General features: G+C 42.8%; 1 protein-coding gene across 1 annotated transcript in view; it reads left to right on the top strand.

The window, feature by feature from the left end:
* The window catches only part of LOC126095555 (ankyrin repeat and SAM domain-containing protein 1A-like), a 193448-nt gene that overhangs the window by 61074 nt on the left and 118123 nt on the right, over positions 1-14251 (top strand). The gene's annotated exons all lie outside the window — the stretch shown is intronic.

The raw sequence follows: 14251 nt of genomic DNA, 5'->3' as shown, positions 1-14251 counted from the left end.
ATACAGGGTGTTACAAAAAGGTACGGCCAAACTTTCAGGAAACATTCCTCACACACAAATAAAGAAAAGATGTGTGGACATGTGTCCGGAAACGCTTAATTTCCATGTTAGAGCTCATTTTAGTTTCGTCAGTATGTACTGTACTTCCTCGATTCACCGCCATGATTTCATACTGGATAATCTACCTGTGCTGCTGGAACATGTGCCTTTACAAGTACGACACAACATGTGGTTCATTCACGATGGAGCTCCTGCACATTTCAGTCGAAGTGTTCGCACGCTTCTCAACAACAGATTCGGTGACCGATGGATTGGTGGAGGCGGACCAATTCCATGGCCTCCACGCTCTCCTGACCTCAACCCTCTTGACTTTCATTCATGGGGGCATTTGAAAGCTCTTGTCTATGCAACCCCGGTACCAATTGTAGAGACTCTTCGTGCTCGTATTGTGGACGGCTGTGATACAATACGCCATTCTCCAGGGCTGCATCAGCGCATCAGGGATTCCATGCGACGGAGGGTGGTTGCATGTATCCTCGCCAACGGAGGACATTTTGAACATTTCCTGTAGCAAAGTGTTTGAAGTCACGCTGGTACGTTCTGTTGCTGTGTGTTTCCATTCCATGATTAATGTGATTTGAAGAGAAGTAATAAAATGAGCTCTAACATGGAAATTAAGCGTTTCCGGACACATGTCCACATAACATATTTTCTTTCTTTGTGTGTGAGGAATGTTTCCTGAAAGTTTGGCCGTACCTTTTTGTAACACCCTATATATATATACCGCTCTATCAATTTTGCAATGTGTAGCTGGTGTCAGCCCAAACGAATAGTGGTCATCATGTGTCCTTTCGATAGAGCGGTCCCAGATTAGTCTAGTGCGACATTTGTTTTATCGATATGTGTTAAGAGAACAGTAAAACTCGAAGAATAACCTGCGTCCCAGCACCGACAGCAGTGCCCTGTCCGGAGCTGACGGCTACCGGAAATCATGTGTCTCTATGAGTTGCTGCTGAACTGCTGCTGATTCTTCGTGTTTTACTGTCCCTGTTAACACACATCGGTAAAACAAATATCTGACTAGACTAATTTGGGAGGGTTCTATAGAATGGGCCCGTTACGTTCCGCTTAAAAATTATTTTGTTTGAACAGGAAACAAACTCAAGTTTTCGGCCTACATTGAGCGTCGCATGAAAGACGTGATGAGAATATTTGTTTGCCCAGATTCCAGCTACGCGATGGAAAACAAAATTGCAAATATCTGCTGAAACGCCGGAGAAAATGCGCCTGACGTCTCTCATGAGAGACAAGTACACTATTGTTACCTATTCTGAGTCAGCACGATTCATCGTAACAGTCGTGAGTAGCGGAATACCGAAATTCATTTCGCAATAACCTATGCCTTCTTCTCTACAGAGACCTCTTTCTTCACTAATGCTTTTTGATATTGGTTGATTTCGAACATTAACTGTGCACTTGATGTGTTAAGTTTTTCTGTTGTACTGTATTATGATTAATCCGAGTTTATTTTCCTCCAGGTTCCCCATCATTTATCAGATTCACCCCGAACCAAGACTTTGTTCCACGCATAGAGTTCCAGACATTCCTCCCTACGCTCCACGTAGTTATCTGCTACCAGTAAAGAGCTTTCATTCGAGAAATATAGTTTATACTGTTTTTGTTTTTGGACGACACAGTCTGTTATTTCCATGAAATTGCACCAAAAACGCGTTGTGGAAATACTGCTTGTATCCATTCCATGCCGATTTGATTACGTGCTCTAGAAGACACACCTTTGTGTTAACTGCGACGAAACTCACTTGTAAGGCAAGGAGCTACACAGGCAGCAATCTTCTGTAGTGCTAAAGTAGGTTAACTTCGGCGTTCTGACCATAGACGGACCAATCGGAGCCGACCGACCGCCGTGCCATCCTCTGCCAGTGGCGTCATCGGATGCGGTACGGAGAGACATGTGGTCAGCACACCGCTAACCCGCTGGTTGTCGGGGTTCTTGATGCTGGAACCGCTACTAATCGGCCGAGTAGCTCCTCAGTTGGCCAGAGGAGACTGAGAACACCCCGTATCAGTCCTCCCACCAAGGAAAAAATCCCTGGAAGTACTGGGAATCGAACTTGGGTCCCCTTATGGTATTCAGCTGCGATGCCCATGCATCTACGGAGGCGGACGCTTAACATTAATGCAGCAGAAATAGGACAGACGGTTATTATCAGTTAGGTACAGAGTGTTTCTACGCGTCTGAGGACATGACTAATTTTGCAAAGGCATCTGTTGATAGTAGCGCTTGCTGAACTGGGTTAAATATTCTTTGTTTTGTAGTTGGAGTGAAAGAAACGAGTAGAATTTAGTTTTCATTCCTTTCTAAGTGAATTCCGGTATAGGGGACTTCAAGCAAAGAATATAAGACGTTGGCTCATGTGATTACTCTGTACTGGAAATATACAGGATGAGTCAACTGTCTGTACCGATCAGTTTTATGCAACCTGCAATGCCTTCAAATACCACACACGATTTTCACATTCTGTAGCTCCTACACACAAACTGTCAGTCTTAGACAAAAAAAAATGGATAGGATATTTTGTAGAAAATTTAATGTAGACCACATTTATCGAACTATTCAAGAGAAATCTACAAAAGTGAACTTCAAACGCTCTTTTCAGAATAACTCGAAAACCATGGCCTCCAGTGAAAACGTATCCCAGGTCAAAATTCAATTACATTAAATTTCCTACAGAAAGTTCCCATTCATTTTTTCTGTAGGACTAATAGTATATGCATAGGAAGCAAAAGAATACGAACATCTCACACATAGTGTTTGAAGGTGTGGCAGGTTGCATAAAATCGATGCATAGGGGCAGTTCCATTACCATATAAATCCATAAGGGTGTGAAATTAACTGTACCACTCTTTTCATTTAATAATGGCTTAAATTTAAAATAATCAGTAGTTGTTGTGTAGCAGAAGGCAAGTAACAATTAGTAGTGACTTGACCAAGAAATAATCAGCGACTGACGTTTCCTCATCTGAACATATTCATCCCCACACACATCCAACAGAATATAAATTATTCATCCCCACATACATCCAACAGAATACAAATTTATGTATATTATTTTCTTAAAGAATGGGGCGTTCAGCATGGAATAATGACAATATTTTGAAAACGGTAGATTGCTACTCACCATATAGTGGAGATGTTGAGTCGCCGCAGACAGGCACAACAAAAAGACTTCTGGACAATTAAGCTTTCGCCTAAAAGGCTTTCTTCTGAACTAGACAACTTACAAACACGCTCAAACGCGCAAGTGCAACTCACACACACACATGACAACTGTGAGACAGTGGTTATGAGTGTGTGAGTTGCATTTGCGTGTATGTGTGTGCTTGTAAGTTGTCTACTTCAGGTAAAGCCTTTCGAACGAAAGCTTGCTTGTCTAATTTAGAGGAAAGCATTTTGGCCGAAAGATTACTTGTCTATCAATCATTCTATTGTGCCTGTCTGCGCCTCAACATCTCTACTACATGGTGAGTAGCAATCTATCCTTTTCATAACCATATACTACAGGGTGGCGACGAAATGTGTTACCATTTTGTTTTTGAACATAAACTTTATTGTCAATACAATCTGAAAGAAACATATACTACAATGAAGAACCGTCCATGGAGATTCGTTCTAACTCAGCACATGCTCAATATGTCCACCATTTCGTTTCCTAACTTCCTTCAAACGAACACTGAAGTTAGTGATTACCCTACGGCACATGTCTTCCGTAATTTCACTGCAAGCTCGAAGAATAAGTCTTCTGAGCTCCATTAAATCACGTGGACATTTCGGGAAAATTTTTTCCTTTTGCTACCACCAAAGAAAAAAGTCACATGGATTGAGGTCTGGACTATTGGAGTTTTTACACGAGCATTTCGACATGCGGATCATTTAACTCAGGTTTCCAGGTCGCTTCAGTGACGGACAAAATTGGCCCCCCAATAGTCCAGCCCTCAATCAAAAAAAATGGTTCAAATGGCTCTGAGCACTATGGGACTCAACTGCTGAGGTCATTAGTCCCCTAGAACTTAGAACAAGTTAAACCTAACTAACCTAAGGACATCACACACATCCATGCCCAAGGCAGGATTCGAACCTGCGACCGTAGCGGCCTTGCGGTTCCAGACTGCAGCGCCTTTAACCGCACGGCCACTCCGGCCGGCAGCCCTCAATCCATGTGACTTTTTTCTTTGGGGGTACCTAAAGGAAACAAATTTCGCGAAACGTCCACGTGATTTAATGGAGGTCAGAAGACTTATTCTTGAAGGTTGCAGTGAAATTACGGAAGACATGTGCCGTAGAGTAATCACTAACTTCAGTGTTTGTTTGAAGGAAGTTATGAAACGAAATGGTGGACATATTGAGCATGTGCTGAGTTAGAACATATCTCCATGGAAGGCTCTTCATTGTAGTATATGTTCCTTTCAGATTGTACTGACAATAAAGTTTATGTTCAAAAACAAAATGGTAACACATTTCGTGCGCCATCCTGTACTTTCTTCTGCGACAGCAGACAACATTGTTCCAAAAATAAATTGCGATTAGTTCCAATTCCTCGGCTGCGAATTACGTTTTTGGGAGGTTCAAAAATGGTTCAAATGGCTCTGAGCACTATGGGACTTAACTGCTGAGGTCATCAGTCCCCTAGAACTTAGAACTACTTAAACCTAACTAACCTAAGGACATCACACACATCCATGCCCGAGGCAGGATTCTAACCTGCGACCGTAGCGGTCGCGCGGTTCCAGACTGTAGCGCCTAGAACCGCTCAGCCACCCCGGCCGGCTGGGAGGTTCCCACTTAGTCATCAAATGAATACTGGAACTGAAAACCACTCCAAATTATTCCCAATTAGGAATCCATCTGCTCCACTCCCAACGTATAGAACGAAGTTCTATAACAGTTTGCCCAGTTCTCATGGGTAAGAAATGAAGGCTGCATAAAGAGGAAAGTTTGTTGGAGGCACTTAACAATAATTCGTTCTTTCTCACTGCCAAAAAGTCAGTAATTAAAGAGTTTCTGAGGAAAAGAAAAGCGAACAAGATCTAACATCATTCTCAAAATAAAATGTAGTCAGTTTAATTTATACATAATTTTTACCAAATTATTTCCGTTGATTGCTTTGCATCCAGTGGGAGTGGTACTGTATAATTATAGCCATTTCAGTTCGACTTATCTATCAATCATTCTAGTATGCCTGTCTGCGACTCAACAGCCGCCGGGTGTGGCCGAGCGGTTCTAGGCGCTACAGTCTGGAACCGCGCGACCGCTACGGTCGCAGGTTCGAATCCTGCCTCGGGCATGGATGTGTGCGATGTCCTTATGTTAGTTAGGTTTAAGTAGTTCTAAGTTCTAGGGGACTGATGACCACAGCTGTTAAGTCCCATAGTGCTCAGAGCCATTTGAACCATTTTTGCGACTCAACATCTCCACAACATGGAGAGTGGCAATCTATCCTTTTCATAGTATTATACTATTTTCTTCTGCGGCAGTTGACAACAGTGTTCCAAAAGTGAATTAAAATTAGTGCCAATTCCTCGGCTGCGATCAAGGTTTTTGGGAGGTTCCCACTCAAATGAATACTGGAACTGAAAACCACTCCGAATTATTCCCAATTATTAACCCGTCTGCTCCACTCCCAACGTATAGAACGAAGTTCTATAACAGTTCGCCCAATTCTCATGAGTAAGAAATGAAAGTTGCATAAAGAGGAAGGTTAGTTGGAGGCACTTAACAATAATTTGTTCTTTCTCACTGTCAAAAAATCAGTAATTAAAGAATTTATCGGGAAAAGAACGGCGAACAAGAGCTTACATCATTCTCAAAATAAAACGTAGTCAGCTGAATTTATACATATTTTTACCAAATTATTTTCGTTGATTGCTTTGTATCCAGTGGGAGTGGCACTGTATAATTTTCAGTTCGACGCTCGCACAGAAATTCAATAGCGTCTGGAGGGAGCAGGGAGTGCGCAGTGCAAAAATCGGAGATCGTGCCGGAGCTGTGCAGGGGAGACAGAGCGGCGAGCAGTGGTTGCCAAGGAGCACCTGCTTCCTGGCCGCCGGCGGTCTCCATGGAGACGGCGCACGCCAGAGCGCGCTGCTCGGTAAACATAATATAGCGGCCCGCTGACATTATTACCTCGGACTGGTGTACTCGTATTGTGGGCCTGCCACTGGCCGCAGCCGCCGCCGCCGCTGCCGCCCGTTGTATTTACCTGCTGGCTTTTTCGCTTCTCTCTGTACTCGTGTCTCCCGTCCGTGCCGGCGGGAGAGGAACCCCACGCGTGTGTGTGTCTGTGTGTGTCGACGCGACGCGTACACGTGACGTTGCATTTTAATTAAAAGGGACCTTTCTGTGCGTGCTACGTCCTGGCGGACGGGCGGCGTCCGGTGGTGGCGTCGCAGCCGCCGCCGTTGCCGCCCCCCGCCCCCAGGGCAGCCGGCCAGACGCGGCCGGGTCCGGCCCCCAGCCCCCGCCCCTGACGCGGACGTGCGCGGCGCGTTGCGGCGCTGCGCCAGTGTGGAGCGCTCGGCGGCCCTCTCTCGTACGGCGCGGCACCGCGTCCTTTCTACCTCGAAAAAATTTCGGACGCGCGCCACGAAAAGTTGGAAATTAATAAATTAAAACAGCAACAGATGCCGCCAAGCGTGAAGTGCGCAAACTATGCAGATTACATTCTGGGGCGCGCGGCGTGGCGTCGCGTGCAGGTGGGCTGCTCCTGCCCGGCGCCGTAATTAACAGAAAACACAGCGGCCTGGTCTGTTTCGCTTTTTGTTGGCGCTGCTGCCTGCTGTGTCTCGCGCCCTCCTCCTCTGATTCTTCCGTCCCTCTCTCTCTCTACGTCTCTCCCTCTCTCATTCCCAGCTCTCCCTGGGACTCACCCCTCTCCACCGAACGTCGCTGCCAGCTTTAATGTCAAATTGCAGTGCTCCACTAAGAACACTACCCATTTCGCTCTCGTCTATTTGGCGGCACTCTACCGCTTCTAGCATGGAATGAAGAGTAGCTAGAGGAGGGGAACAGCAAACTGCGAGCTTTGGAAACATCTGTAAGTTTGGCGCGTTTGTCCTTCGGGACATAGAGGCGGGATAAAGTCCTAAAACCGTTTCGAACTGGACGTCAACGGTATGGAAGGTGACGACACCTTCAAACGGTGGTGTACTCACACTACACGGAGCGTCAACGCAATGGCAGTCTGCTTACCCCTGACCCAAATTGTGCTAGTGAGATCATGACATACCATCTGTGATACAAAAAGTCGGAATAGAGTATTAGAATTAAGAAATTAGCAGTGATAACTTTTACAGTGCGTCGCACGAAATATGTCACCATTTGTTTCGGACATAATTTACGAGTCTTACTAGATATCCCATTGAGCATCTCAGCAGCAATAGCAGTAGAGGTTGCAGAACCAAACGAGTTACGAAAAGACGCGTAATTCACGATTCCGTCGCTAGGAGACCAGCGTTTACAACATGGCCGACAACGGATGACTAACAACGCAGAAACGATCAGCAGTTGTGTTACTTCTTCACGAAACGAAAAGACCTGTTGCGACTGTAGCTGGTTTAGACAATTCATGCCACTTCCCTGGGGCACTCCTGACGATACCCTTGTGTCCGCAGCTCGTGGTCGTGCGGTAGCGTTCTCGCTTCCCACGCCCGGGTTCCCGGGTTCGATTCCCGGCGGGGTCTGGGATTTTCTCTGCCTCGTGATGACTGGGTGTTGTGTGATGTCCTTAGGTTAGTTAGGTTTAAGTAGTTCTAAGTTCTAGGGGACTGATGACCATAGATGTTAAGTCCCATAGTGCTCAGAGCCATTTGAACCATTTGAACGATACCCTTGTCTCTGATGAACAGTCGCCATCGAGGACAACATACTGGGCTCTATTATTTAAGAAGTCTTCGAGCCACTCACATTTCTGTAAACCTATTCTTTCAACAGTCTGCAGTGTGACACTGTGTCAAATACTGGGTGATCAAAAAGTCAGTATAAATTTGAAAACTGAATAAATCACGGAATAATGTAGGTAGAGAGGTACAAATTGACACACTTGCTTGGAATGACATTGGGTTTTATTAGAACCAAAAAAATACAAACGTTCAAAAAAGGTCCGACAGATGGCGCTTCATCTGATCAGAATAGCAATAATTAGCATAACAGAGTAAGACAAAGCAAAGATGATGTTCTTTACAGGAAGTGTTCAATATGTCCACCATCATTCCTCAACAATAGCTGTAGTCGAGGAATAATGTTGTGAACAGCACTGTAAAGCATGTCCGGAGTTATGGTGAGGCATTGGCGTCGGATGTTGTCTTTCAGCATCCCTATAGATGTCTGTCGATCACGATACACTTGCGACTTCAGGTAATCCCAAAGCCAATATTCGCACGGACTGAGGTCTGGGGACCTGGGAGGCCAAGCATGACGAAAGTGGTGACTGAGCACACGATCATCACCAAACGACGCGCGCAAGAGATCTTTCACACATCTTTGTTTTTTTTCTAATAAAACCCCATGACATTCCAAGCATGTGTGTCAATTTTTACCTCTCTATCTAAATTATTCCGTGGTTTATTAGGTTTTCAAATTTATACCGACGTTTTGATGACCCGGTATAAAAAAAATACCACTGCTGCTATGGTAAACTGGGATGCCGGTTTTTTATCGAGTTATTAGTAAAATATGAAAAAATGTGCTATAACAGAGACGGAACAAATACCGAAAAACATAGGTTATTCAGAAATAAATACTGGTATCGGTTTTAACCGGTCGTTTTGCCATTCCTAGTCTGTGGACGTGGATTCTGACCACAATCTATTGGTTATGAACTGTAGATTAAAACTAAAGAAACTGCAAAAAGGTGGGAATTTAAGGAGATGGGACCTGGATAAACTGACTAAACCAGAAGTTGTACAGAGTTTTAGGGAGAGCATAAGGGAACAATTGACAGGAATGGGGGAAAGAAATACAGTAGAAGAAGAATGGGTAGCTTTGAGGGATGACGTAGTGAAGGCAGCAGAGGATCAAGTAGGTACAAAGACGAGGGCTAGTAGAAATCCTTGGATGACAGAAGAAATACTGAATTTAATTGATGAAAGGAGAAAATACAAAAATTCAGTAAGCGAAGCAGGCCAAAAGGAATACAAACGTCTCAAAAATGAGATCGACAGGAAGTGCAAAATGGCTAAGCAGGCATGGCTACAGGACAAATGTAAGGATGTAGAGGCTTATCTCACTAGGGTAAGATAGATACAGCCTACAGGAAAATTAAAGAGACCTTCAGAGAAAAGAGAACCACTTGTATGAATATCAAGAGCTCAGATGGAAACCCAGTTCTAAGCAAAGAAGGGAAAGCGAAAAGGTGGATGGTTATATAGAGGGTCTACAAAAGGGCGATGTACTTGAGGACAATATTATGGAAACGGAAGATACTGTAGATGACGATGAAATGGGAGATATGATACTGCGTGAAGAGTTTGACAGAGCACTGAAAGACCTGAGTCGAAACAAAGCCCCGGGAGTAGACAACATTCCATTAGAACTACTGACAGCCTTGGGAGAGCCAGTCCTGACAAAACTCTACCATCTGGTGAGCAAGATGTATGAGACAGGCGAAATACCCTCAGACTTCAAGAATAATATAATAATTCCAATCCCAAAGAAAGCAGGTGTTGACAGATGTGAAAATTACCGAACTATCAGTTTAATAAGTCACGGCTGCAAAATACTAACGCGAACTCCTTACAGACGAATGGAAAAACTAGTAGAAGCCGACCTCGGGGAAGATCAGTTTGGATTCCGTAGAAATATCGGAACACGTGAGGCAATACTGACCGTACGACTTATCTTAGAAGCTAGATTAAGGAAAGGCAAACCTACGTTTCTAGCATTTGTAGACTTAGAGAAAGCTTTTGAAAATGTTGACTGGAATACTCTCTCTCAAATTCTAAAGGTGGCTGGGGTAAACTACAGGGAGCGAAAAGCTATTTAGAATATGTACAGAAACCAGATGGCAGTTATAAGAGTCGAGGGACATGAAAGGGAAGCAGTGGTTGGGAAGGGAGTGAGACAGGGTTGTACCCTCTCCCCGATGTTATTCAATCTGTATATTGAGCAAGCAGTGAAGGAAACAAAAGAAAAATTCGGAGTAGGTATTAAAATCCATGGAGAAGAAATAAAAACTTTGAGGTTCGCCGATGACATTGTAATTCTGTCAGAGACAGCAAAGGACTTGGAAGAGCAGTTGAATGGAATGGATAGTGTCTTGAAAGGAGGATATAAGATGAACATCAACAAAAGCAACACAAGGATAATGGAATGTAGTCGAATTAAGTTGGGTGATGCTGAGGGAATTAGATTAGGGAATGAGACACTTAAAGTAGTAAAGGAGTTTTGCTATTTGGGGAGCAAAATAACTGAGGATGGTCGAAGTAGAGAGGACTGGCAATGGCATGGAGAGCATTTCTGAAGAAGAGAAATTTGTTAACATAGAGTACAGATTTAAGTGTCAGGAAGTCGTTTCTGAAAGTATTTGTATGTAGTGTATCCATGTATGGAAGTGAAACATGGACGATAAATATTTTGGACAAGAAGAGAATAGAATCTTTCGAAATGTGGTGCTACAGAAGTATGCTGAAGATTAGATGGTTAGATCACATAACTAATGAGGAAGTGTTGAATAGGATTGGGGAGAAGAGAAGTTTGTGGCTCAACGTGACAAGAAGAAGGGATCGGTTGGTAGAACATATTCTGAGGCATCAACATATCACCAATTTAGTATTGGAGGGCAGTGTGGAGGGTAAAAATCGTAGAGGGAGACCAAGATACAAATACACTAAGCAGATTCAGAAGGATGTAGGTTGCAGTAGGTCCTGGGAGATGAAGAAGCTTGCACAGGATAGAGTAGCATGGAGAGCTGCATCAAACCAGTCTCAGGACTGAAGACCACAACAACAACAACAACATGAAAATGAGTAGCCGTAACCAGTGGTTTGCATTATAGCTCAAAAGTTCTTTCAGTCACTCTCAATAACCAGCTTCATAAAGAATACAATGAAATCCACCTATTTCACTTGTTGCTGCTCTAGAGAAGTACAGGGATGTGTTGAAGGTATTTTGAATCCGTCACTGCAACAACAAGAAGGTACATGTTTTTGACAACAAACACGTTTCGTTTTATTGACATAAAACTTAGTTAATGATCTACAATGAATATTTACAGTTTGACTTGCATTTTAAACACAATTCGTTGCAAAAGATATTGAGATGCGACGTTATTAACGGTATTTTATGTCCGACATCTTTAGTAAGGAACTGTTTTTTAGATTTAGAGAGCGAGACAAACTATGAATATGTTTCAAATGTTCAAATGTGTGTGAAATCTTATGGGACATAACTGCTAAGGTCATCAGTCCATAAGCTTAGACACTACTTAACCTAAATCATCCTAAACACAAACACAAACACACATGCCCGAGGGAGGACTCGAACGGACCAGCCGCAATATGTTTCATTACAAACCCTAGATTACGTTTTATGTAGTTGCAGAAATTTAAAATAACTTCAGTAATTGTAAAGCAACTACGGACACTATGGCCGCACAAATGAAGAAATTCTAGGGCTGTGTTTACCGGTCACTATCAGACTGTCGATTGGCTTAATGTCTCTGGTTTTCTGAAGAGAGCTGCCCTAATTTCGTATAAATGATAGCCCTTTTTCACTCTCTTATTCCAACGTCACTCGGTTCCAAGACAAGTGATGAACTTCTGCATCTCATCAAATATTTTAAATATTTACAACACCAAAAAGCAGTATGGAATTGGAAAAACATGTAAAATCGAAGTAGTAATGGTGAATGGAAGACTTAGATTTGTTGGCAAGGTTATGGGAAATTGCAGTGCATCTCTATGGGAAATAGCATACAAGTTTCTGGTGTGGCCAAATCTAGAGTACTGCTCTAGCGTTTATGTTTTTCGAGTATCCCTGTCAGCATACATTTAACGAATACAGATGTGCCGGTATAGCCCGTACGAAAGAGTAACAAAGGCGGTAAGAGGACGTAAATGGGAATCTCTGAAGGGAAGGCCACTGTTTTCGAGACACCCTGTTGGATAAATTTGGAGAACACCCGACCGAGGAAAACTGTGCAAAAAGTGCTGCTGTCTTCATTGTATTTCTCTCGTGGGTATCATGAAATAAGACAATGCTGTGTAATAATCAGCGTCGCCCTCCGCCACACACCGTTGGGTGGCTTGCAGAGTATAAATGTAGATGTAGATGTAGATACGTAATGTCTCTTACCGAGACGTATAGACCCTCATCTTAACTCGCATTCGAATATGAGAGTAATATGTCTTAAAAATCGTAATATTGGTAGGCCCCTGCAGGTCACTGTCCATCATGCAGTGTATAGTGGTTTGCGGAGTATGCATGTAGATGTATGTGTAGGTACGACGTATTTTGGAGTAGAAATATTTGTTGTGCCACTTTGGTTTGCAATGTAATCTGTAAACGCAACCCTAATCGTATGGACACTCCGCTGCCAAAGTACTTAGGCCGCGCGCTGCCGATGAGTGTCAACAAGACGTGTATGTAGTCAGATAGACACTTATTTTCTCATCTGAAAAAAAAAAAACACTGAGTTCAAAGTCTTTATGAACATGTCACGATAAAGTGCAACAATGTGTTCTCACACACTGACTTCAAGGCATAAGAAAGTATTTCATGTTGAAGCGGAATGCACACTAATAGTTAAATATGAAAAATAAATGAAGGAAGAAGAATAAGGTTGCAGAAATCGAAAAGTATATGAGTGCCTTATGTTAACACTTCAACCTCCAGTATGCGGATTAAATCAATTTCCAATTAATATGTCAATAATGCTGTATAATAATCAGTTTCAAAGAAACTGCAGAAGATCAGAAGATAATGCTTCACTTTTCATCGAGTCTATGAAGTCTGCAAATTGTTATAAACAGATGGAAAAAAAACAGCGAATAGAGCTTGTTGCTGCAATTCAGTCATGATTAAGGTCCAAAAATCTGTCTCTTAAGTTCTGTTACACTATGTAAAGAGGATCTAGAAGTAACTCCAAGAAAATTCTGACAATGATGGTGTGTAATCCACGTAGAATGCACTTACTGTGTCTTATTCACACTTCTGTTGTGAGATTACATTATGTCATACGTGTACGAGAAATAAACGTGTGCGCTTCTGAGTATTCGAGACCTGTAGCTGTGCTTACTCGTCTTACACTGAGCTGTGTGTTTGCCTTCGTGACTTGACTTTGCGTATATTCGGCACTGACGTCAATTGAGACGAAATAGTCTGCTAGGTTTACAAACAGACAGCGCAGAATCGACGGCTGTCATAAGAAAGCAACCATGGCCACGCCGAACAAATTTAGAAAGACGGAACAGTTTCTGCCAGTGATACGTAGCCTAGACAAAGTCTTCACGCATGTTTTCAGCGTCGAATATTTTTGAGGAGTACCAAACAGATTTTACAGACGTGCTGAAATTATTGTGGTAACGACCATTGGCTGAAGATCCTGAGACGCTTGCTAACAGGCAACAAGTCAGTAAACGGTCACGAAAACCTCAGAGATTTTGTATTCTAGAATTTTTAAATTTTCTTTCAGTATCCATCATTTGCATTATTAGCCATTATTAGCTGATTTCATAAACATTATAGTTTGTTACTATACCTCTTTTCCGAAAAGTATAGCGCCCCTCTAACGTTTTTAAGTTCGTTTACACGCAGAGATGGCGACTTGAATGTAATTGGATATACATTAACAATTTGTGTTGGTAGAAGTGGAAGAAGAATGTCGTCAGTTACACTAGTACGTAGGGTCATGACATAAGAAGTTCATAAATATCGCCTCGCCACCTAGTGTAATCATAGGACTGCTACACTTTTAAAGTGACACATGAACATTTACGGCGTTACTCAAACTCGGATTTCCGATTTTTCATGAGTATTCGACTTAAACGATACGCTACATCAGAGGTTCCCAAACATTTTTGTCTCGTAGACCACGTGCCAATATTTTTTGTTTTGTTTGGGTAGTTCGGGTAGACCCAGTGCCTTTCATAGTGGAATTTTTACAAATCGATCAACTTCAAATGTCTCGTTAAAAACAACAGTCGAGATCGCCGTAACATCAGTTTTTTATGACAGTGT

This window comes from Schistocerca cancellata, chromosome 8 (assembly GCF_023864275.1).
Source record: "Schistocerca cancellata isolate TAMUIC-IGC-003103 chromosome 8, iqSchCanc2.1, whole genome shotgun sequence".
Classification (NCBI taxonomy): domain Eukaryota; kingdom Metazoa; phylum Arthropoda; class Insecta; order Orthoptera; family Acrididae; genus Schistocerca; species Schistocerca cancellata.
This window is presented reverse-complemented; position numbering and strand designations above follow the sequence as displayed.